The sequence below is a fragment of the Nerophis lumbriciformis genome, linkage group LG01, assembly GCF_033978685.3.
Source record: "Nerophis lumbriciformis linkage group LG01, RoL_Nlum_v2.1, whole genome shotgun sequence".
In the NCBI taxonomy this organism is placed as follows: domain Eukaryota; kingdom Metazoa; phylum Chordata; class Actinopteri; order Syngnathiformes; family Syngnathidae; genus Nerophis; species Nerophis lumbriciformis.
Genome location: NC_084548.2, coordinates 47,759,465 through 47,783,871, shown reverse-complemented (window position 1 = coordinate 47,783,871; position 24,407 = coordinate 47,759,465). Strand labels below are relative to the sequence as shown.

Here is a 24,407-nt window from a genome sequence, read left to right as displayed (position 1 = left end):
TCTCATTGTATTATACGGGAAACTGTATTTAACCTTGTTCAAAATAAATAAGTTTTTAGATACCTTATTTTTCACATGCAATATATGAGCTTTCCATGTCAACTTTTCATCTAAGATGACCCCAAGAAATCTGATTTCAGACACCTTCTCAATTTTCACATTGTTTATGGATAAACTAACTTCTATCTTTCTTTTATTACTGCATACCATAAATTTAGTCTTTTCCAAGTTTAAAGATAATTTATTTACATCAAACCACAATTTTAGTTTAGCCATTTCCTCTTCAATGGCTAAGATTTTCAAGTCATCTCCTGAATAATATACATTTGTATCGTCTGCGAATAATACGTACTGTAAAATTTTCGAAACCTCACAAATATCATTTATATATAAAATAAAAAGTTTGGGTCCTAAAATCGAACTTTGTGGAATTCCACATTCAATATTCATATACATTCTGATCTATAATCATCAATCTCAACATATTGCTGTCGTTGTTGTAAGTAGCTGGTTAACCAGTCCAGTGCAAATCCTCTAACTCCATAAGTATATAATTTAGAAATGAGAATTTGATGATCTATAGTGTCAAATGCCTTCTTTAAATCAATGAACACTCCTATTGTGTATTTATTTTGATCAATTGCAGTTGTAATCTCTTCAATAATGTTCATGATGGCCAAGCTCGTAAACCTATTTGATCGAAATCCATACTGACTTTCATTTAATAATTTATGTTTTTCAATAAAGCAGTCTAATTTATTGACAAACAGTTTTTCAAGCACTTTTGAAAATTAAAATAGGAGAGATACTGGTCTATATTACCAAATGTATGTTTATCTCCGGTTTTAAATAAAGGTATGACAATAAGGTGTAGCATGGGCCGAGTCGAAGTGGGGCCAACCTTGCCACTGTTATGAGCGAACAATCCCTCCTGGTGGTTCTTATTAGCATGCCCGGGAGGAGTTGCAAGGAGATGGAGTCCTGGACTCCGGATGCACCTACTCAATGATGAGTCATTCGTTGTGGAAGGTTGTGAAGAAAGGCAACGAGGTTCTGGAGCCAAGCGGGATACCAAAGTTTGTCAAGTCAACCAAGCAGTTGGAAAAGCCACCCTGCTCCTCAATCTGCATGACTTTCACGGCACCCTACAGGTTCACGTGATGGCTGATGGCCACTTGTGTATGCCCTTGTTGCTGGGTCTGGAAATGATCCTCATGCCTCATCTCAGCAAATATGCCATATAATTCAGATTTCTCCCCAAAGGCAGAGAAATGCTTCGCTGGACTCACACTCACACTCCCTCCGTTAATTTTTACATGGCCATAAATGAGGAAACCCAAGTCAACCAGTCTACAATCCCCCTCCTAGAATTTGAACCTGAGGTGGTGCGGCCACTGCTGCAGAAGTGGCCAACTGTTTGGACTGAGACTACTGGGGCCACTAGGGTGATTAAACATAAAAACACTACCATGGATGAGATGCCTGATAGCGAGCTTACAGAGTGTCCGGTCAAAAACAAGAAATATTTGAAGACCAAATCAAAAAAATTATCAGCAATGGAATGATAGAGCCATCGATCTCCGTGGGCTTCTCCAGTTGTTCTGACACCCAGGAAAGATGGCACACCGCGATTCTATGTGGACTACAGGGGCCTAAACGCCAGAGGTGGGTAGTAACGCGCTACATTTACTCCGTTACATCTACTTGAGTAACTTTTGGGATAAATTGTACTCCTAAGAGTAGTTTTAATGCAACATACTTTTACTTTTACTTGAGTATATTTATAGAGAAGAAACGCTACTTTTACTCCGCTACTTTTATCTACATTCAGCTCGCTACTCGCTACTAATTTTTATCGATCTGTTAATGCACGCTTTGTTTGTTTTGGTCTGTCATAGTGCCTGCGTTTCAACAAATACAGTCACTGGTGACGTTCACTCCGTTCCACCAATCAGATGCAGTCACTGGTGACGTTGGACCAATCAGACAGAGCCAGGCGGTCACATGACCTGACTTAAACAAGTTGAAAAACTTATTGGGGTGTTACCATTTAGTGGTCAATTGTACGGAATATATACTGTACTGTGCAATCTACTAATAAAAGTTTCAATCAATCAATCAAAAGTGTGAAGGAAAAAAGACCCTTTTTTGTTTCAACCGTCAAAAGCCTAAAGACTGACTGCACAGTTCCTGTCTTCACAATAAAAGTGCCGCTCCATCGCGCCTGCGCTTTCAAAACAAGAGTCTCCGAAAGCCAGCGCAAACAAGCTAGCAAGCTACGGAGTTTGCCGCCAATGTATTTCTTGTAAAGTGTATAAAAACGAATATGGAAGCTGGACAAATAAGATGCCAAAAACCAACAACTTTCATGTGGTATTAGACAGAAAGGAGGAACTTTTTTTCTCCTCCATTTGAAAACGTGGACGTTATCAGCACTGCTGTCTGATTCCAATCAATGCAAGTCATCAGAATCAGGTAATACACCAACTTATATTCTTGTCTTCATGAAAGAAAGGAATCTATATGTGTTAAACATGCATGTATATTCATTAAAACACCTTTAACATGTAAACAAAAACGGCAAAATAAATAAATATAAATTATATACTGTATATATATATGTGTATATATATATAAATGTGTGTGTGTATATATATATATATCTATATATATATATATATATATGTGTGTGTATATATATGTGTGTATGTATATATATATATATATATATATATATATATATATATATATATATATATATATATATATATATATATACACACACATATATATATATATATACACACACACATATATATATATATATATATATATATATATATATATATATATATATATATATATATATATATATATATATATATGTATATATGTATATATATATGTATATATGTATATGTGTGTGTATGTTACTCATCAGTTACTCAGTACTTGAGTAGTTTTTTCACAACATACTTTTTACTTTTACTCAAGTAAATATTTGGGTGACTACTCCTTACTTTTACTTGAGTAATAAATCTCTAAAGTAACAGTACTCTTACTTGAGTACAATTTCTGGCTACTCTACCCACCTCTGCTAAACGCTAAGACACAGCATGACGCATATCCCATGCCCCTCATACATGAGATCCTGGAGTCGTTGCAAGGTGCAAAATATTTCAGCTCCCTTGACCTGCAGAGCAGCTGCTAGCATGTTGCCATGGATGAGGACAGCAAGCCAAAGAGGGCCATGATCACCCATCTAGGCCTGTACCAATTCAAAGTCATGCCGTTTGGACTGCGCAATGCTAGGGCGACCTTCCAGCGCTTAATGGAGACAGTTCTGGGGGTGAGCTGAGGGGAATAATCTGTTTTGTGTATATTGATGACATCATTGTGTTTTTACAAACAGAAGAACAACACCTACTTGACCTTAAAGTTGTGCACTAACCGCTTATTCTCCTCCCATAGACCTGAAAAGTCTTCAGAGGTTTCTTGGCATGTTCAGCTGGTACCACAAGTTCATCCCCAGGCTAGCCTACATTACAGCTCCCCTAAACCAACTGAAGAAGAAGGATGTTCCCTGGGAGTAGAGTCCTACCTTCCAGTCACCACCAGTGCTTGCTCAGCCCCATCCACTGGTCAGATTCCAGGTTCACTGCGATGCCAGTGATTTGGGCCTCGGCGCTGTCCTGATGCAATGCCTCAAAGATGAAGAACAGCCGACTGGGGTGCGGAATATAACTGCAGTCAACATATTGCCAGTCACAAATAGCTTGTGCTCAGCTGGGAAAAAATTATATATACTTATTCTGTTATGCATTTGTGAAGTGTTATGAACTGTTACTGTCTCTGGCTCCTCTTCCTGTATACTTGCTCTCAGTGTTCCTTCTGCCCTGTCCTCACCTGCCCCTTTTGTTCCCACAGTATTCCTTTCGTATCCTTGGTTCGAGCTGTGTGCCTCGCTTCCCTGGACTCCCCCTGGATTTTGACTGCCTCCCTGGATACTCAACCCCTGCTTGGACACCGACCTCTGTCTAGCCCCCGGACCTCTCGCATGCTTCACGGACTTCCCTCCAGCCTCGCTTCACTGGACTTCTCATTCAATATGCACATACAACAAACCCCTGGCAACATTTTCATTGTTTAATCATTCACATAGTCCTACTTCACACACACATTGTAACATACACACTCCACCGCATAATCAAGCTCAAATAAACCTGTTGAGCTTTAGCTCTGTCGTTGTGTCGTCTCCTTCCCCTGTCGAACGTAACAGCACCAAATCATTGAGTTTCAATATTTTTGATTCAGTAAATAAAGGTTTTGTGTGTTCTCGATATCCAACATTGTGAACTATTCTACCTCTTTTGTAACACAATTAGTGACTAAAGAGTACTTTGGTAGTTATTTTCCCATATTTCGACACAATAACTCAGATATGATAACACTAGTGTGTAATTGAGATTATGGAATTACTTTTGGTCCAGGAGTCAAACATATTCATATTTTTTACATGAGATTTCCAGTTAATTGTATCATCTATTATTACACTTTAAAACATTTTTTACCCTGTCATTATTTACTTTGTTTATTTGTATTTGTGTTTGACTTCTCTTCTACTGTTACTGAATAGCATTAAAGTTAAAGTCCCAATGATTGTCACACACACACTAGTGTGGTGAAATTTGTCCTCTGCATTTGACCCATCCCCTTGTTCACCCCCTGGGAGGTGAGGGGAGCAGTGGGCAGCAGCGGTGCCGCGCCTGGGAATCATTTTTGGTGATTTAATCCCCAATTCCAACCCTTGATGCTGAGTGCCAAGCAGGGAGGTAATGGGTCCCATTTTTATAGTCTTTGGTATGACTCGGCCGGGGTTTGAACTCACAACCTACCGATCTCAGGGCGGACACTCTAACCATTAGGCCACTGAGTAGGTTTACTTAGATTCATTGATATATATAAAGTAGTTCAACTTGGTGCCTGTTCCTCTTCGTTGCTAACCAGATCATAATTCTAACGACACCTTTTCAGAAAATAACTACTCTTTGTCTGTGGAAGATCTCTTTTGTTTGGATTAAATGTGTCTTAGATTCTACTGGTGTATTTGAAGGATGTTTTTTTTGTCAGTGTTGCACCGGTCGAAACGTTCTGCTTCACTTCTCTGCGACAACATGCTGTCATCTGCCACCATTTGCTTGTTAATGGTTCTTCAGAACACAAAGGTAGAGTACGACCTCAAGCCAATACCAGACATACAGTATATAACCCATAGGTAAAAAAATATGGAATCAGCAGTCTTGGAGGATGTTCATTCAAGTGTTTAATTTTGCAGAAGAAAGCAGATAACAGCCATGACCCAAAACTACAGTAATTTCAAATGGCAAAGTTCTGGCCATAAGAAACACTAAAATAAATCAAGAATATAAATTGCCGTAGTGAGTAAAAGTTTTCTTTTTGGATCAAACAGAGTGAAAAGTTATAGTATAACTCAATTCAGAGGAAGAAAATATGGACTCATAAAAACAACACATCACTTAATGAGTGACAAACAGTACGCTTCATCAATCTTGCTCCAACTTTCTCTGATTGCAGTTGTCATATCAGCTGTGCAGGTTGGAGTCTTGTCATGGAACATTTTCTACAATCTCTCCCACAGATTTTCAATTGGATTGAGATTCGGACTATTTGCTGGTCATGACATTGACCATGTGTGTCTTTCTTCAAGGAATGTTTTTACAGTTTTTGCTCTATGGCAAGATGCATTACATTATGTTGAAAAGTGATGTCATCCTCCTCAAACATTCCCCAAACTTTTGATTGATGGAATAAGAAAAGTGTCCAAAATGTCAATGTAAACTTGTGCATTCATTGAAGATGTAATGGCAGCCATCTCCCCAGTGCCATTACCTGACCAACAGCCCTATATCATCAATGACTGTGGAAAAGTGCATGTTTTCTTAAGGCAGTCGTCTTCATAAATTTTACTGGAACGGCACCAAACAAAAATTCCAGTATCATCACCTTGCCCAATGCAGATTCATGATTCATTACTGAATATGACTTTTATCCAGTCATCCATAGACCACGATTGTTTTTCTTTGGCCCATTGTAACCTTGTTTTTTTTAGTTTAGCTATTAATGACAACTTTCATTTAGGTTTTCTCTATTTTTTTAAATCCCTTTTCTTTTAGGCGGTTTCTTACAGTTTGGTCACAGATGGTTTCCGCCTATTTGTTCTTCATTTGTTTTGCAGTGAATTTTCTGTTTTCAAGCCATATTGTTTAAAGTTTTCTGTCTACCAGTATGGTTGCCTTTTACAATCTTTCCATGTTGTTTGTACTTGGTCCAGATTTCAGACATAGCTGACTTTGAAGAACCAACATTGTTTGCATTATTTACCTTGTTGAAAAAGTTATTTTGTTTCACTTGACATCTTTCATGTCAATCTATCTGCTCTCTCAAGTTTGAACGCTCTTTTTTTACTCACCAACTAATACACAGATGTAATCTGATGCAAACATTTTTTACACAGTGTTCCCATATTTTTTCTTCAGAATTGAGTGATTCCATATTTTTTTCACTCAAAATGGAACGCTTTCATAACTTTTTCACTCTACTTCATCTAAAAATGAAACTGCTACTGACTTCCACAATTTATATCTTTGAAGCCAGTAAGTTACCATAGTTTTGTGTCACACTTAGACTTAGACTTAGACCTCCTTTATTGTCATTCAAATTTGAACTTTACAGTACAGATAAAAACAAAATTTTGTTGCATAAGCTCGTTGTAGTACAGGATAAAAGAGCAATAAGATGCAGATATTATTATATTATACAGTATATATATATATTATAGTCACATCTGTTTTCTGTTTTTTCTACAAAATTAAACATCTGAATGATCATCGTCCAACTCTGGTGATTCCTTTCTTTTTTTCAGGGGTTTTTATATAACGTTGTACCCACATTACTACCGACCATTTACAAAGTAAAACGCCAAGTAAAACAAAGTTACCAAGTAGTTTTAAACGTCCTTCGATGTATTTTGGTTCATTCATAATGGACTTATTCAGACACCACTCTCAGTTGTGAGAGCGTGTGGTCAACATACAGCTTAAATTTCTAATGAGCATAACGAGGGCAATGAGGGTCTTTTGTTTATAAGACTGTTTGAAAAGACTGACTGACTAGACAGATGGTGTTGGGGGATCTTATTGAAATTATTATGCATGTCTGATGTCACAATTCCAAGACCAGGGAAGGGTAGTTGGTGGTGTATTCCCCAAACAGCGTAAAGGCTTAGTGCGTACAGTTTAGTAGCACTGCTGTCATATGATCCGGACGTTGTCTGTTTTTGTAACCTAGTAGAGGTTGATTACATAGAAAATCAGCAGTGTATTAATTGTTAGAGATTGCAATTCAGCAACACCTTGCCATGAAATTAAAACAACCAATCTGAATCAGCATTATTGCGCAAGATATTTACCAATTTGCAACAAGCAACCTATTTAGTTCCCATGAAAGTCTTCGGTTTCCAATCCAATGAAGTGAACATGGTAACATCAGTCAGAGACCAGTTCTGAGCATTTACAACATTGCACTTGTAATGTGATAGGTGTGATGTAGGTAAGTTAAAAAAATGGAGATTTAACAGTTAATATAAAATACTACAGCATTGGTTGAAGTTGCATTATTTAACTACAGCTGCAAATAATACTTAATGTCTTGTTTATTGTTCCCATTGTAACAATGTAACGTTCTAATACCCTCCTGGATTATTTTACAACCATTTTCATTTCTGTGCCACATTTTTTGCTTTTTTGCATAATTATTTATGCTTTTTATCATGCATTTACTATGTTTATAATGTTATATGTTAGACTAAACTCTGGAAGGATGTTCAAGTTCTTGCTGTGTTAACAATAAATGTGAACTGATATCAGGAAACACATGAGAAGAGAAGGTGACCATGCTAACTTTGGATGTAATATGTTGTATACATTTAAAAAAGGAGGGCCAAGTGGGACCAAATATAATAAATAAATACATTTTAATATAATTACATAAATGTGTCAATAAATAATTAAATGATCAAATACATAGTTTTGTACATGGGTTATTAAATATGCCATTCATTTATTTATTGCAAATTTAAATTAAGAAATAAGAATACAGTTAATTTGTGAAGCCCTGACGATGACCACATAAAATTGAATACATATTTAAATAATTCACCAGTGTATCGTTTGTCACTGTTAATTGGTTACAAAGATGGCCGCAGTAAATTAATTCCCGCGAAGTAGGAATCATCTGTTTACGACCTTCTAAATACGCTTTTCAACATAATGAGAGCCCTCGAGACATGAAATAATACCTAATAGTCACATTTGCATTATATTAATCAAAGTATAGTAATGCTGTCTGAGGCTGAGCCAATACTGAACAGCATGCTCTGATTGGTTTGGGCTCATCTAGAGTTCAATATTACTGTAGTATTAATATTTTTAGTTCAGTTAGTCATTCTTGTGCTTACAAATGCTTAATTAAGGGCACAATTGTTGTAAAATATAATTAAAAAAACAACTATATATGTATGTATTCATATATTGTATTTTCTGATGTTGTTATGTTGTTTTTGTTTTTGTGTTTTTTGTGACCTCTGTCTTACCCCTCTCTTGTCACTGCAATATCCCCCACGGTCTTCTTTTTTTCTTTTCTCCATCCCCTTCTGCTCCCAAACACTAAATATATCTATTTAATAAAGTAAAATACAAATAGGGCAACAAGAGGGATATTTCACACTTCTCTATAGTAAAGCAAATGTGTACAGCAGATACAGAGCATCAATATGATTTTCCTGAGTGACTGGACAACAAAAAACCTGAAAAAAATATGTGATGTGCACAATGTGGCATCCATCCATCCATTTTCTACCGCTTGTCCCTTTCGGGGTCGCGGGGGGTGCTGGAGCCTATCACAGTTGCATTCGGGCGGAAGGCGGGGTACACCCTGGACAAGTCGCCAATGAGGCAAGGGATGACTGTAAATACATAAATAAGTCATTAAATATCATTAATTTATTAAATCTAAATTAGATAAAAATTATAAGAATTCATGAAACCCTTACAAGTGCCGAATGGCACAAAATTAAACAAATACATCTTTAAATCATTATTTTAATATTTTATTAACTAATTATAATTAGATAACAATTTAAATGCATACAATTTTTAAATACATTGACGTGGTATTTGAATGTGTTTTAATTCATTAGTATTGGTAAGTAAATGCATAAACATGTGTTATTTATTAAATATAAAATTACATATATAAATCAACAATACATAAAATAAATTCATGAAGCTCTGACAAGGGACAAATGGCACAGCATTTGGCACACACATTTAATAAGTCATATAGTCGTACTTGCTAGCATTAGCTTATAGCTAGAGCAGGGCCTCTGCAGGTTTCAACAAGTCAAATTTAGGACTTTTTAAGACTTTTTAAGACTTTTTAAGACCACAATACGAAGGTCCTGGGTTCGACCCTGGGCTCGGGATCTTTCCGTGTGGAGTTTGCATGTTCTCCCCGTGACTGCGTGGGTTCCCTCCGGGTACTCCGGCTTCCTCCCACCTCCAAAGAGATGCACCTGGGGATATTGATTGGCAACACTAAATTGGCTCTATTGTGTGAATGTGAGTGTGAATGTTGTCTGTCTATCTGTGTTGGCCCTTCGATGAGGTGGCGACTTGTCCAGGGTGTACCCCGCCTTCAGCCCGATTGTAGCTGAGATAGGCTACAGAGCCCCCCGCGACCCCAAAGGGAATAAGCGGTAGAAAATGGATGGATGGATGGATATTGATTGGCAACACTAAATTGGCTCTATTGTGTGAATGTGAGTGTGAATGTTGTCTGTCTATCTGTGTTGGCCCTTCAATGAGGTGGCCACTTGTCCAGGGTGTACCCCGCCTTCCGCCCGAATGCAGCTGTGATAGACTCCAGCACCCCCGCGACCCCGAAAGGGACAAGCGGTAGAAAATGGATGGATGGATATCTGTATATATATATATATATATATATATGGCATGGAGAGCCAAATGGGACAAAATGAATTAAACAAATATTTATTTAAATGTGTAATTAATTACTTATAATTTGAAAATATATATATATATATATATATATATATATATATATATATATATATATATATATATATATATATATATATATATATAAATTATGTACAGTTTATTTGTTTAATTAAGTTTGTCCCATTTGACCCTCCATACCTAATGCCCAGTCCAGCACCAGAAAGGGATGTAGAGCACATGCATCCTGGAGGCTCCTTCACTTGAGGGCGTTCTTTGGGAAGCAGGCCGGCCGGCAGATGCTGGATGAGGAAGGGGGAGGGAGGGAGGCAGAGGGAGGGAGTTGGATGCTCCGCTTGTTCACATAATAGCCGGCGGTTGAAGGCGTGGTGAGGGAGGCTTGATACAAGGCGCGTACAGCAGCAGTGGCAGCAGTACCGGTGTGATGAGCATGGGCAGCGTCTGCAGGGCGACTCCCTTCCCCAGCGAGAGCAACCGGCGAGAGGGCTGATGCGTTGGAGGCGCTGCCTTATCCACACTTAAGGACATACGCGCAAAGGTAAGAAAGATACATGATGGCAGGGACCGCATTCACGCCGCTGGTGGGCTTCGAGGGAGACACAAAAGTAGACACCGGCTATACGGACACGAGGGAGCCTACAACAACGTGGCTTTTCACCCGCACAGGTCTGAGACTCGCGTGTTTCTGCGTGAAACAAGAGTACCTTCGGGAGGATTTCTATCACATATGTGTTGGTAAAAGGGGAGCACAGGTGGAAACCACCCAAAGTGGCTCATTCATTGTTCTCTCAGTGGCCCTGAGGTGGGCCATTCCCCACGCTGTGGTGCTGATGGAGGTGGATAAAGCATGTATGTTTAGGATTATTGGGGTATTTAAGTATGAACTGCGTTATTCTGAGCACTACTGGCAGTTGACTTAGTGAATATTAAGAATGCTGGGTGAATCATCAGTTCAATGTAATTATTGCACACTTTGTGTTTAAGAAAAACGATACTGTGTACTCAAAATGGCAATTTTTCTGTATTTCCCATTGTAAAAGTAGGCAAGTTTGACCTACTGATGGTTACTGATAGAAAAGCCCCACATTTGTGTGTATTTAAAGGATCATAAACAGGAAGCATTTCAATGGCGGTAGTGTCTCATGGACAGATGTCCAACTTCAGCTCTCTTCCTAATTGTTGCAGAGGATGTCCTGTGTCATTTATCACCACGCTGGACTTTGAAATGTCAAATATTGGAATGTGTGAATAAGAACAACATGACTTTATATATTAAAAACCAATTTTATTGAATGTCCTCCTCTATTTGCAGTGTGTGATGCTCTTCCAAGTGTCTATCTGTTGCTTAGAGATGCTGGCAACCATTCATTTCAGAATCATCCTCTCTTATCATTTTCTAAAAATAGGCCCTTGAGACTGAAAGTATGAGTTTAAACAGGCATATAAGGTGTTTGTCGCTTTAGCATTCTAGGGCAGTGATCCCCAAACATTGGTCTGGGCACCGGCTCCGGACCGTGACACGTTTTCTACCGGGCCGCACAGAGACATTAAATAATTTCTAACCGACCACATTTCCTCATACTTAACTTTCACCAGTCCCACCAGACACACCAATAAGCTTGACCATAGATGTATTATACAACTCCTGAGACAAAGTCGCCATTTGCTATATTTGTTACATATTTGTTACATGGGACAATGTACATTAATAAACATATAAAATCTAAAGGTGCCAAATCTTAGCCAAAAGCTACGTTCCGTCTGCAGTCCGCGGCAGATCAGGAACAAAGTGACCATAGTAGTTAAAGTGCAAAAGGCAGATGGAGAAGTGCTAAATTGTTGCATATAATAATTGTGCTGAAGGTAGAAAATACACATATTCTTTGGCCTAGTAAGTTAAAGTGCTGGTGTTATTGCACGTAGTCCTAGTATACAAGTAGTTAGCAATAACAGATGTATTTACGCATGGAAAATTGGACCAAAAAAAGCTAACATTAGTGTATCTACGTATGAAATATTGCAAATAAAAATGGAAATAAAAATCCACAGGAATATATTGGAACTAATAGCAAGTATTTCTAGCTTGATTATATATCCATGCTTTTGTCCTTGAATGTGATGTATCACCTATAACCTATCAGATACTAAAGCCAAAAAAAAAAGCCTTCTCAGAGCAAAAACGAGTAAAAAAACAAAAGTCTATGGAGAGCTTTTTTGCAAAGAGAAAAGGCCAGGGGCTCCCACTAATTCCACTGGGGCGGTATAGCTCGGTTGGCAGAGCGGCTGTACCAGCAACTTGAGGGTTGCAGGTTCGATTCCCGCTTCCGCCATCCTAGTCACTGCCGTTGTGTCCTTGGGCAAGACGCTTTACCCACCTGCTCCCAGTGCCACCCACACTGTTTAAATGTAACTTAGAATTTGGGTTTCACAATGTAAAGCGCTTTGAGTCACTTGAGAAAAAGCGCTATATAAATGTAATTTACTTCACTAATGAGTTTTTTCATGTACCGGTATTAATTTTTCATGCACTTATTCGCTATATCTATCTGCCACACGTGGAAGGCTGGTCCGTGAAAATAATGTCTACATTAAACCGGTCTCTGGTGCAAAAAAGGTTGGAGACCCCTGTTCTAGGGGATTAGACCAGTAGTTCTCAAAAGTTTTTCACCAAGTACAACCTTAGAAAACACTTGTCTCTCCAAGTACTACCATAATTACCAACATTAAAATACAGTAGCATAGTAGACCTAAATATTCATTAAAAACAAGGCATATGTTTTATTTAACAAGTAGATTTAATATTTTTGGCCATTGTAACATTTCACACAGTTTGAACAGTAACACTGTGTTTGAATATTTAATTAAGTGATTATTTGGTGTACCACTAGATGGAGCGCGTGTACCATTAGCCCTGGCGACTTGTCCAGGGTGTATCCCGCCTTCCGCCCGATTGTAGCTGAGATAGGCTCCAGCGCCCCCCGCGACCCCAAAGGTAATAAGCGGTAGAAAAATGGATGGATGGATGGATTTGTCAAATCCTAGTTACGGCTTTGACTGTGTTAGTTGTTTATCAGAGTGGTTTAGCCTTTTTTTGAGGTGTAAAAAGTTGCAAAAGAGATTTCTGTTTTATTCACTTTAATTGAAGACTGTACTCCTTTTAAAAATATTCTTTAGTAACTTTGGAAGAATAGACCTGATAGTGCTAGGATCTATACCCATGTGATGTTACTGACACCTACACTGTAGTAAACTAATGACATAATCACTACCTGTTTATTTATCTTAAAAAACAATGTCATGGATTCTATTGATGGTCGATCAAGGGCACAATCTAAATAATCAGATTCAACTATGAAGACAGACCTAAACATGACAGCTGCTAGTATTATAGCTCAGATGTGGTTCTATAGATCCGTTCATGTTCTAGTGGTATGGGGCGGCATAGTGTAGTGGGTAGAGCGGCCATGCCAGAAACCTGAGGGTTGCAGGTTTGCTCCCCGCCTCTTACCATCCAAAATCGCTGCCGTTGTGTCCTTGGGCAGGATACTTCACCCTTGCCCCCTGTGCCGCTCACACTGGTGAATGAATGATGGGTGGTGGTTGGAGGGGCCGTAGGCGCAAACTGGCAGCCACGCTTCCGTCCATACTTGCCAACCTTGAGACCTCCGATTTCGGGAGGTGGGGGGTGGGCTGGGGGGCGTGGTTGGGGGCTGGGCGTGGTTGGGGGCGTGGTTAAGAGGGGAGGAGTATATTTACAGCTAGAATTCACCAAGTCAAGTATTTCATATATATATATATATATATATATATATATATATGTATATATATATGTATGTAAGAAATACTTACTTTCAGTGAATTCTAGCTATATATATATATATATTTATTTTATTTTATATATATATATATATATATATATATATATATATATATATATATATATATATATATATATATGTATGTATATATATACAGTATATATATATATATATATATATATATATATATATATATATAAATAAAAGAAATACTTGAATTTCAGTGTTCATTTATTTACACATATACACACACATAACACTCATCTACTCATTGTTGAGTTAAGGGTTGAATTGTCCATCCTTGTTCTATTCTCTGTCACTATTTTTCTAACCATGCTGAACACCCTCTCTGATGATGCATTGCTGTGTGGCACGCACAAAAGTGCTTTCATCAAATGCGCTAGAGTCTGGAATCTTCCATCTCTCCCTAGCATGGCCCAAAACCGGTCAATCTTTGCTTCCTGAGGAAGATCTTCACTGACAAGCACTTGGTAGTCCACTACTTCTTCCCGGAGGCTATCCAGGTCCAATCGCAGCTGCGGCTTGGAACTTACAAGCGTATTTCTTAGTCTTACTCGTCGTCGGCGTCGCCATGGCTGTATCTTCCTCGTTCTTCTGCTTCGTCTCCTTGTGTGCGCAGTTGTGCACTGCACTCTCTAAAAGCTGTAGATGTTATTGTCACATATGCATGTACAGTAGATGGCAGTATTGTCCTGTTTAAGAGTGTCACAACATTGCCGTTTACGGCAGACGAACTGCTTTACGGTAGACGAAAACGTGACTGCTTTTGTTGTGTGTTGTTGCCGTGCTGGGAGGATGTTAATGAATCTGCCTAACAATAAACCCACATAAGAAACCAAGAACTCGCCCTCGATCATTCTACAGTTATAATGTGATTGGGCAGGCACACTGTTTATATTGTGGGAAAGCGGATGTGAAAACAGGTCAGGTCCGCATGGAGCTGGAGGGGGCGTGGCCTCCAGCTCGGCCTGAATTTCGGGAGATTTTCGGGAGAAAATTTGTCCCGGGAGGTTTTCGGGAGAGGCGCTGAATTTCGGGAGTCTCCCGGAAAATCCGGGAGGGTTGGCAAGTATGCTTCTGTCAGTCTACCCCAGGGAAACTGTGGCTATGAAAGTAGCTTACCACCACCAGGTGTGAATGAATGATGGGTTCTCACTTCTCTGTGAAGCGCTTTGAGTGTCTAGAAAAGCGCTATATATCTAATCCATTATTATTTATTATTAGTGCATGGGTGTCAAATATATGGCCCGCGGACCAAATCAGGCCCGCAAACAGATTTTGTCCGGCCCATAAATATGCTAAAATAATATGTATCCCCTTCTAACTTCATGTGTGATTAATTAAATTATCCCAAACTCATAAGTGTTGTTGTTGATAATGCTACTTTTTCTACAGAATAAACCACATGATGTTAGTACACAGTGTTGGGTTAGTTACTGAAAACCAGTAACTAGTTACAGTTACTAGTTACTTTATTTCAAAAGTAACTCAGTTACTAACTCAGTTACTTAAACCAAAAAGTAATGCGTTACTGTGAAAAGTAACTATTTAGTTACTTATATATATTTTATTTTATTTTTTTAAGGCCCCATTTAATGCCCTTTTAGCCTTCATTTTAGTACTGTTATTGCACTGGAGAATAATACAATCTGTTGATCAACTTGACATGCATTTGCATCACTGAACTCTGCTAAGCAATGTGCTCTACATACAACACACAAAGACAAAGATATGTTTTAAAGGGCCAATTTGTTTCAGACCAGAACAAATTGACAAAACTATTTTAAATAGCTGCAACTTAACATACATAAGTAACAAACAGCATAATAACAACATAGCTGTAAAACAAGAAAGGCACACACTACATACATAAAGCCTAACCAGGCGTTTTCTCAAAGAATTCTGAAATAAAATCATGTCTGAAGCCCAGAACACTCTACACATTTCCCCACTTAGTTTAGAGAAAAGGAAATATTAGCCTGGCCCACTAGTATCCCTCTTTAGGTTTGTGAACTTTATAGTCTAAACATTTAGAGTGATGTGATAATCAAACACTCTAAAAGTTTAAAATGAAAGAGTATATAAGAGAATTGACAGAGTGTGTGTACCTTCAGTGTGCAGTGCCTCATTAAAATCCAGCCGCTGTTGGAGGTGGAGGTGAGTGTGTGTCTCTTTACTAGCTTCGTCGAAGCATGTTGTTTTTGTCGCTGTTTCAGCATATTTGAAACTTACATTCAGCTAAAATGTTCTTTTCTTTGTGGTCGATAAAAGAAACGTACTGAAAATATCTCCATTTTAAGAAACTCGGCTTCGGGGTTCGCCATGATGTCTTGATAGTAGACACAGACACGCCCCCTCCCACACACACACACTCACACACACACACACACGTACACACAGACAGCGCGCAGCGCGCCTCTTTTTTGTCGCCTCTTCAGCAGCGCTGCAACACTCAGATCTTCTCAGTTTCTAGCCGATACTACATAAAAAATAACGCAAAATAACGCAGTAACGCATCATGTAGTAACGGTAACGGAGTTACTGAATATAAAAAATAACGCGTTAGATTACTAGTTACCGCCGATAGTAACGGCGTTACAGTAACGCGTTACTTTGTAACGCGTTAGTCCCAACACTGTTAGTACATCAGTTGAGGAAAATGACTAAATTAAATTAATAACATCCTGTAATTTGATTTTGATATTATTATTCATTTCATTTTCTTATAGATTCCAAATTAACACAATTAGAGCATTTTAAAACTCTGCCAGACTCAATTCCACCTGTTTACTGATGAAAATTATCACATCATTTATTCAGAAAGTATGAATAACGATAAATGAAATTGGGATACTATTAACCGCAACATGTAAGTGTAAAAAAACCCATTATGATTTGTACATTTTCAGAATGCTCTTGTTTATTTAACAAACTAATCTGAAGTCTTCTTTATTTTTAAGTTATCATGCCATTATTTTACCAGTCTGGCCCACTTGAGAGTAGATTTTCCTCCATGTGGCCCCTGAGCTAAAATTAGTTTGACACCCCTGTTGTAGTGTATTAACAACTACTAAGTACAACACAGAGAAAAGCCTATTTGTACTCAAATATTTAGCCTCTCAATAGACACAATATTACCTAAAGGGCCATCAGTTTAGAAGTTATTTAACAACTTTGGACAAAATAATCTCACTTTTGTCTCTGTTTCCGCATGACCAGCTGATTCAACTGATACAACTACTGCTGGTACAATATTGCATTAATAGACTGTCCTCTTCCTAGAAGAGTAAAAAAAACACAGCATGGTGACATCATTCATGTGAATCACCCTGCAGTGACGTCAGCCCTAATTATTGCATCAAATATGCACTAAGATTCTCTATTTTCCCGCCTAGCTATTTTTGAATGACATCATCACAAGCTTCACTAGCATGAGATGATGTTTGACAACATGACAACATTAAGTATGAAGTGATATCTGATCAGGGAGATAATCCTGCATGCAAGCCACTAATCTCATATGATATTTCTATTCACGTGATTAATGCACATTAATTGAGGAGTGGGAATGTGAATCTTACAACAACCCATTATTCAAATCCATTCCGATTTTTAAGGTGACGATTCCCGATTCAACATGATTCTTAATTCAAACAGATTATCGCAATGTTATTTGGTATATAAATTGTAATACAACCTTTTCCAAACAGGTTAGAAAAGCTCCACGTGGCTGCTGACATATGACGTACCACAGAGAGAGAGTAAGTGGTACGTCGTAAGTACGGAGATGGCCTAAAAAACGTCACAACACGTCAGATTAATTCATCATTAACTGTGCAGACGAGTGTATCAGTGTCAGATGTCAAAGGTCAGCTAGATGCGTGCCTGAGCCTTATCAACATGTTAGTCTGCAGCTTAAGTAACGTGCTGTGCTTTGACCTCATAACAGCAATTTTATAATCATGTGGATGGCACACTGACTCCTAATATGGAGAATAGCATTTGTCTGTGCCATGGCTACCCTGTACCACATATTTCAGTGGTCTACAATATAGGTCAGGGATATTACACTAAATTGTTTTGGGGGCCGCATTTCCAGAAAGTGAGACTTATCCCATGACTATTAGTCCAATGTTGTATATTCTGCAGAACCAACATCTCCTACAGTAGACATTTAAATTTTGGTCTATTTATTTGGTCTATTTATTTTGTCAGATTCACAGAGGCGCACTGCTATTTTTAAGGACTAACTGCAAAAAAGCTAATCATCTCTAGCACACTAGTGTTTTTAAGAATTTGCTGAAAATATACTGTACATACAAACGGATAAACATATGTGCATATGCTCATACATACATACATACCTACACACATGCATACATACGAACGTACATACATACAGATGTATATTCATACGTACATACGCTCATACATACACATGCACAGAGACTGTAAGATACTGTACATACATACACTCATCCGTACAATCACTCTTCATCAAACAACATATATTAACGTTGTCAACCCCCTGGCACACTGCTAAAGCTTAACTTATTTCTGTCATATCAATGTCAGGATCAAGCTTAATATAGTCCGCTCTATTTTGTAAAGCAAACCTGTACAGCAGATATGGGCATCTACATCAACAATATGATTTGCCTGAGTGGCTGGACAAGACATACTAAAAAAATGTTATCTGTTGCAAAAATGTTAGTCTCAAACAAGTTTTTTGAATTGAACACGCATCCACCAGTTGAAAAGCCCAAATGATGAAAAAAAAGAGCACCTCAAATGTAACCTTGAGGAACATTACTAGTATAACTAAAGACGTTGAACAAATGACGACTGACTCCATTTGAACTAAACAAGCTACAACAACACCGTATTACATAAATTACATTACGAAAAAAAAAAAAAATTGTAACTGCCAAAAAGGAGAGGACTTAAAGGGGGAACTTGAGGAGGAATGTTATGTAAATCACAAGTTTGAACCCCAGTGTTCTATGTTTGCTAGCAAGGTTAAAATATCAATGCAAGGATCTGCCAATGTGTTTACAGTGGTCCAAGTTTCTCTATACAACAGGAGCACTCTATATGTTTTTAGGAATTTTCTGCAAAAATGTTTGTCTGCCAAGTTTTAAACAAAACTTGGTTTGGCCCCTGGGCTGCCAGTTGAATAGCCCTGGTAGATCAGTCAGGAACCCTCACATGTTGTGTTTGCACTAGCGTTAGTGCTATTGTCACTGTTCAGACTTGTGTGCAGTGTTCGTACAAACTTTGGTGCACAGTAAAATGGTCACACAATGTCTATTTAAAGACGACGCTACAGTAAAACACAGATCATGCTGTGTATTCTATGAATGTTTTGCACTCAACTGATGGTTTGCTGCTTTCAATTTGCCCCAGTATGTGAAGCTAATTGGGAAAGAATGTTTAGTGCCTTAGTGCTAGAGAAACCGATTACACTTTGTTTTACATGAATGACACTCGTTGTTGCACTTCAGAGTTCAAGTGGATTTTGCAAAACGACTGATGAATAGCCTTCATAGTGCTGTTGTAGTCAAATTGTTATACTTAAGAAGCATATGTGCTTCTCTCTATGGAATTGGTTTCTTCAAGAAAACAAACACTCTTTTGTGTAACACCAGCCTACATCAATAATGCATGAAAACTGGATCTTGAGATAAGACAGGCAGCTGTCTGGACATGACATTTTACAAGCCCGTATGCTGACAGGTTAAAGAAAACATCCTGTTTGCTTTTTTGTTTGTTTGTTTGTTTTATCTTTAGCAATTATGGTGGTGACACATGCAGTCTGTTGGATCTACCATAATGTAAAAATATGTACACTTTTACATTACGATGATCTTTGAGGGATGAACCAGAATACTGCTACACATTAATGGTCTGACATGCCTCTAGACACACAAACACAATAATTGATCATACTTTTATTTACATGAAAGCTCAACTCCAGAGGCCTTGTAATTGCGTCTTTAGTAGACCAACATGAGGAGGCCTTTGATTGCCAATTCTGAGCATGCATTTTTTTTTATTGTTGAGTATTGATCATGTTTAAATCTCAATCTGCACCTCTCTGGTCTTTGTGTTGCTATTGAGAGACTGCAGGGTGAATCTGTGTCCATTAGATATGGATAGCATTTCCAGTCTACAATCGTGCAGATACCAAGTCATCCTCCTACTTTTCTGACACATATTGCAAAAGTGTGAGTCATGGTTTATTCTCAACTGCTAAAAACATCCTTCAGTGTTGGATGCACATTGCTCCACTTTATTAGGCGATTTCAATTATCTGCACCATCTAGCGGCCATGCTGGGGTACTCCTTAGAGGCAAACGGTCTGACCTCATCACAATACTGTCATAATTTAATAAATCATGTGATAATAGTGCAACTACACTACAAATTAATTGGATTTATTGAGCGCATGCTTCTAATTTATACAGTGAGAGAGAAAGTATGACTGCTGAAATTATAGAGACACATTGTTTTGAGGCTGTAATTGAATAAATGACATTTACATATTTTCTTGATTGCTGACGGCTATTCTGTTGAATATTTTCATCGGCTTGTGTTACCTCAGGTTAATAAAGAGGAGCCGCCGGAGCTACGGTGCGGGCATGTCGGCTGTGCGGGAAGGCGAATGTGGCAGAGGGTTGGTGTCGGCAATGCGCGGTAGCGACTCCGGACGCGCAAATTATTCTTACCGCCCACTGGACCCTATGGCTACGGGCCTACTGGGCCCCCCTGGCAGCGACGTGCCGTAACAAAGACACATCAAAAGATACCGGTATGGCGGTATTGTCCCAAATATATATCTCTTTCTAAAATATACCGGTATTAATTGTAATACCGGTATACCACCCAGCCCTAGTGCTTCGTTACTTGTCACTGTAGTATTACATTGCATTTGTTGTATTTTTATATTGGCTGTGTCAAATTTGCCTTCTTGCCAAGAAGTAGGAAAGGGAAGTTTATTTATAGAGCACAATTTGTACAGAAGGCAATTCATAGTGCTTTACATAAAATTATAATTAAAATTAAAGTCAGAATCACAATCATCATTAAAACAATCATAATTAATTACAATTGAAATCAATCAAATACTTTATATAAGATACTTTCAGTTGTTATATCCACATTTAAATAGAGGTGTTTTCAGGCTGGATTTGAACATTGCTAACGTTGAGACCCCGTCTCACATCTTCAGGAAGAGTTCTCCAAATTTTATGAGCATAAAACTGAAACACAGTTTCACCATGTTTGGTCCTGACTGTAGGCACCAGCAGGAGACCACTCCCTGTGGTTCTCATAGCTCAAGATGGTTCATATTGCTCTAACATGTCAGAGATGTACTGTGGCACAAGACCGGGCTGGGCGATATAGACTAAAACTGATATCCCGGTGTTTTTAGGCCGAATGACGATATACGGTACATACCGATATTTTAAACACAACGTGCAAAGATTGACTAGGTGTTTTATGGATCGAAAACCAGTGTTGAGAGTACTCAGACTATTTTTCTTGTCAGTGGTAACCTAACATGCAGTTTTTTTTATTATAAAGTAGTTAGTTAGCTGTTACTATGTCAAAGCAGTTTTTGTTAATTTTGTTGATTAACGTTTATAGCGTCACGCTTGTGCGCGGGTATAGATGGAGCTTTTACTCGCTCACTATGGGGAAGGCTGTTCAGTTTGAAAGTACTCTTCAGCTACACAGCCGCTTCACTAGGTTGGTCCGCACAGGCTATGGGGAGAGTTACTTTGAAGCCAAGGAGTTGCTAAACATTTGACTTATCAAGCGAGCAGCAGAAAGAAACTGTTGCTAGCTGCTGTGCTAAATCACTAACAGAACTGAACAACCGAAACAGATGAGATTAGTGATAAAGTCGCTACAAAGAGTGACATAGGTTTTCAAGCAAATTAGTGTTTGTGTAAATAAAGCTTAAGTCACTTACCAATAGCCAAATGCAGTTGCTGACCAAAGCATTGAATCACTCAAGAGTCGAGAAGTTGGCACCAGAGCCGGCGAACTGTCATATTCTTTTGAAAAGTTTGTTAGGGAAGCCTACGTAAACATGCACACAAAGTTTCCGCACGGCTGCTGCAAGAGAGCGCATTTGAGAGCGACAGTGTGTGGGTGCTGTAAACTATGTGTTGGCGAACAGTTGAGAATTTTAATTTTAATTTTTCTCATTAATGCACACATGTTAAAAGTGCAATTTCAATGTTGATTATATGTTTTTAATAGAAAAAAGAATGAAGGTTACCGGTATGTCAAACAGAAAAATCATTGTTTATATTTAAACTATTTTCCCTAAAATATTTGAGCCTTTAAAGTTTGTTTTACCCAATTACTTGATTAATCAAACAAACTAGTCGGTAGGCTACTCGGTTATTAAAATAATCAATACCTGCGGCCCTAAATTGAAAAGCTTTACATGTTACAAAAATATTGGACATGTAAGAGTATAAGAAATGAAGAAAATACAACCAAAATAGATTACGATAAAATAGAAACATCTAATAAGTGTAGAAATTGATAGTATACCATTTATACTCAATGTCTTCTGTTTTAAAGCCACGTGGTTGCTAATTGAAGCTTTGTTTAATAAGGCGTCTCATATATACTTTAGTGCGCTCATACTGAGCAAGGAAGTTTCTAATAGTTAAGAACAGGTGGTTTTTGTTTGGTTAGCATGCACTGTAAAAACAAATTCTGTAAAAAAACGGTCATCTACTGGCAGCTACCGCTGCCAAACGAAAACCATAAAATTAAAGTAAAACATTGTAAACCAAATAAAGATCAAAAACATTATAATTACAGAAATTTTCATGAAACGTTTTACGGAAAAATATCGTAATATTACATGAATTTGAAAGTAATTTAAGAAAACAGAAAATGCTGTGTATAATTAATTTGGTATTTTTCTGTAAAAAAAATAGAAATATACATAGTTTGTCATTACTGGCATGTTACTTAAAATAACAGGCGGATTGTTTATTTACAGATAATGTCTTCAATTCTAGTTTTATAAACTATTTAAAAAAAATAGAAAAATTACAGTAGAAATTTAGAGTAAATTAACCATACAAATAGGATTTTTTTTTTTACAGTGTGGCTAAAACAATAGAATATAAACTACATGAATGACATCCATTACTGGATGGGGAAAATTAGTACATCCAATAGGAAAGCGTTAACACAATTGAAGAGGTATGTTCTGCTTTGCACAGATAGTGATGATGAAAACTGAGCAGATCCATGTTTCTTTAAGAACATCAAAGCAACTGAGAACATTTTGCAAAGAGGGTTTCTTGTCAGAGCCCAAAAAACTGCTATTAATCTCTAACAGGCGTCTCAACGTTTTCCCAAGCCATGGACCCCAAAACTAAAGGAGCACGAACCCCCTACTTATACACAATTCTGATTGTGTTTTAAATGAAACTGGTCCTCAAGGTACCTTATTGTGCAAGACTAAGATGTTCTAATAATACAGTATAGCGTCGCTTATAGCGAACTGGCAACAAACTTGCTAATCGCTAGCTGACAACTAACTGTCTTAATCGTTATCTGGCAACAAGTGTGCAAATCGTAGCAGTAAAGTTTTAAAGTTTAATCGCAAGCTAATCACTAGCTATCATAAATGGTTCCATAAATATAGTATATTTATTTATGTTTTTATTTTAGGTACAGCATGTGTTGGCTCAATGTTAATGTGCATTAGCTATCATAGCTGTACCAATTGTGAATATAATTATTAAAGATTCTGATTCTGATTTAAAGACATTTACATTTGTGAAAAATACTTGTTTAAAAAAAGTCTAATCAACCAAATATTTCACAACCAATATGCAGTACCTCTGCAGACCCCTGTTGGAGATCTCTGATCTGGAATGTATTAAGTATACATAAATAATAACCTCTCTAAGATGTTCTTCTTTTTTGAATCTATGGATAATTTTTGTTTCAACCCTCATACAAAGAGCATCTCACCACAGTTTATTACTGCCGCGCCCATATTTACTTCTGCTAAACTCAGCTAATGTGGTCAGGAGTCTGACCTCTTGGCTTCATCAAGTCAGCTGCTGATTTCATATGAAGTTGCCACTAAGCTGCCGGTGCACCAAAGCTTGCAAGCCAGGCTTGCAGCAAAGAGCGTGCGGTTTATTTTTCTGAGATCCAGGAGAGGAAGGCAATGGAAAGATGAGGTCTAGTCAGCAATGCATCTGCACCTGCACTCTCCCTGGGGAGCTTTACCAGGTAGATAGCTCCTTGCTTCTCTATGAAAGAACTCTACATGAGACGATCAGCCTCAATCTGTCAGACGAGCGTTGTCTGGTCCACTTAATGTGACTTTTTTTCTTGCAGGTTTTTAATGCTGTTTATATTTTAACTGATGTACTGACCTCATAGTGCTTTTTAGTGTAAT

At 37.9% G+C, this 24,407-nt stretch overlaps 1 protein-coding gene across 3 annotated transcripts in view; it reads left to right on the top strand.

Annotated features, from left to right (window-relative positions):
- The first annotated feature begins 10,534 nt into the window (after positions 1 to 10,534).
- frmd4bb (FERM domain containing 4Bb) overlaps positions 10,535 to 24,407 on the top strand; it is a 48,232-nt gene continuing 34,359 nt past the window's right edge. For all 3 annotated transcript variants that reach the window (XM_061984943.1, XM_061984936.1, XM_061984927.1), the window contains exon 1: positions 10,535 to 10,653. The gene's annotated coding sequence lies outside the window, so the exon portion shown is untranslated. The remainder of the gene's footprint in view (positions 10,654 to 24,407) is intronic.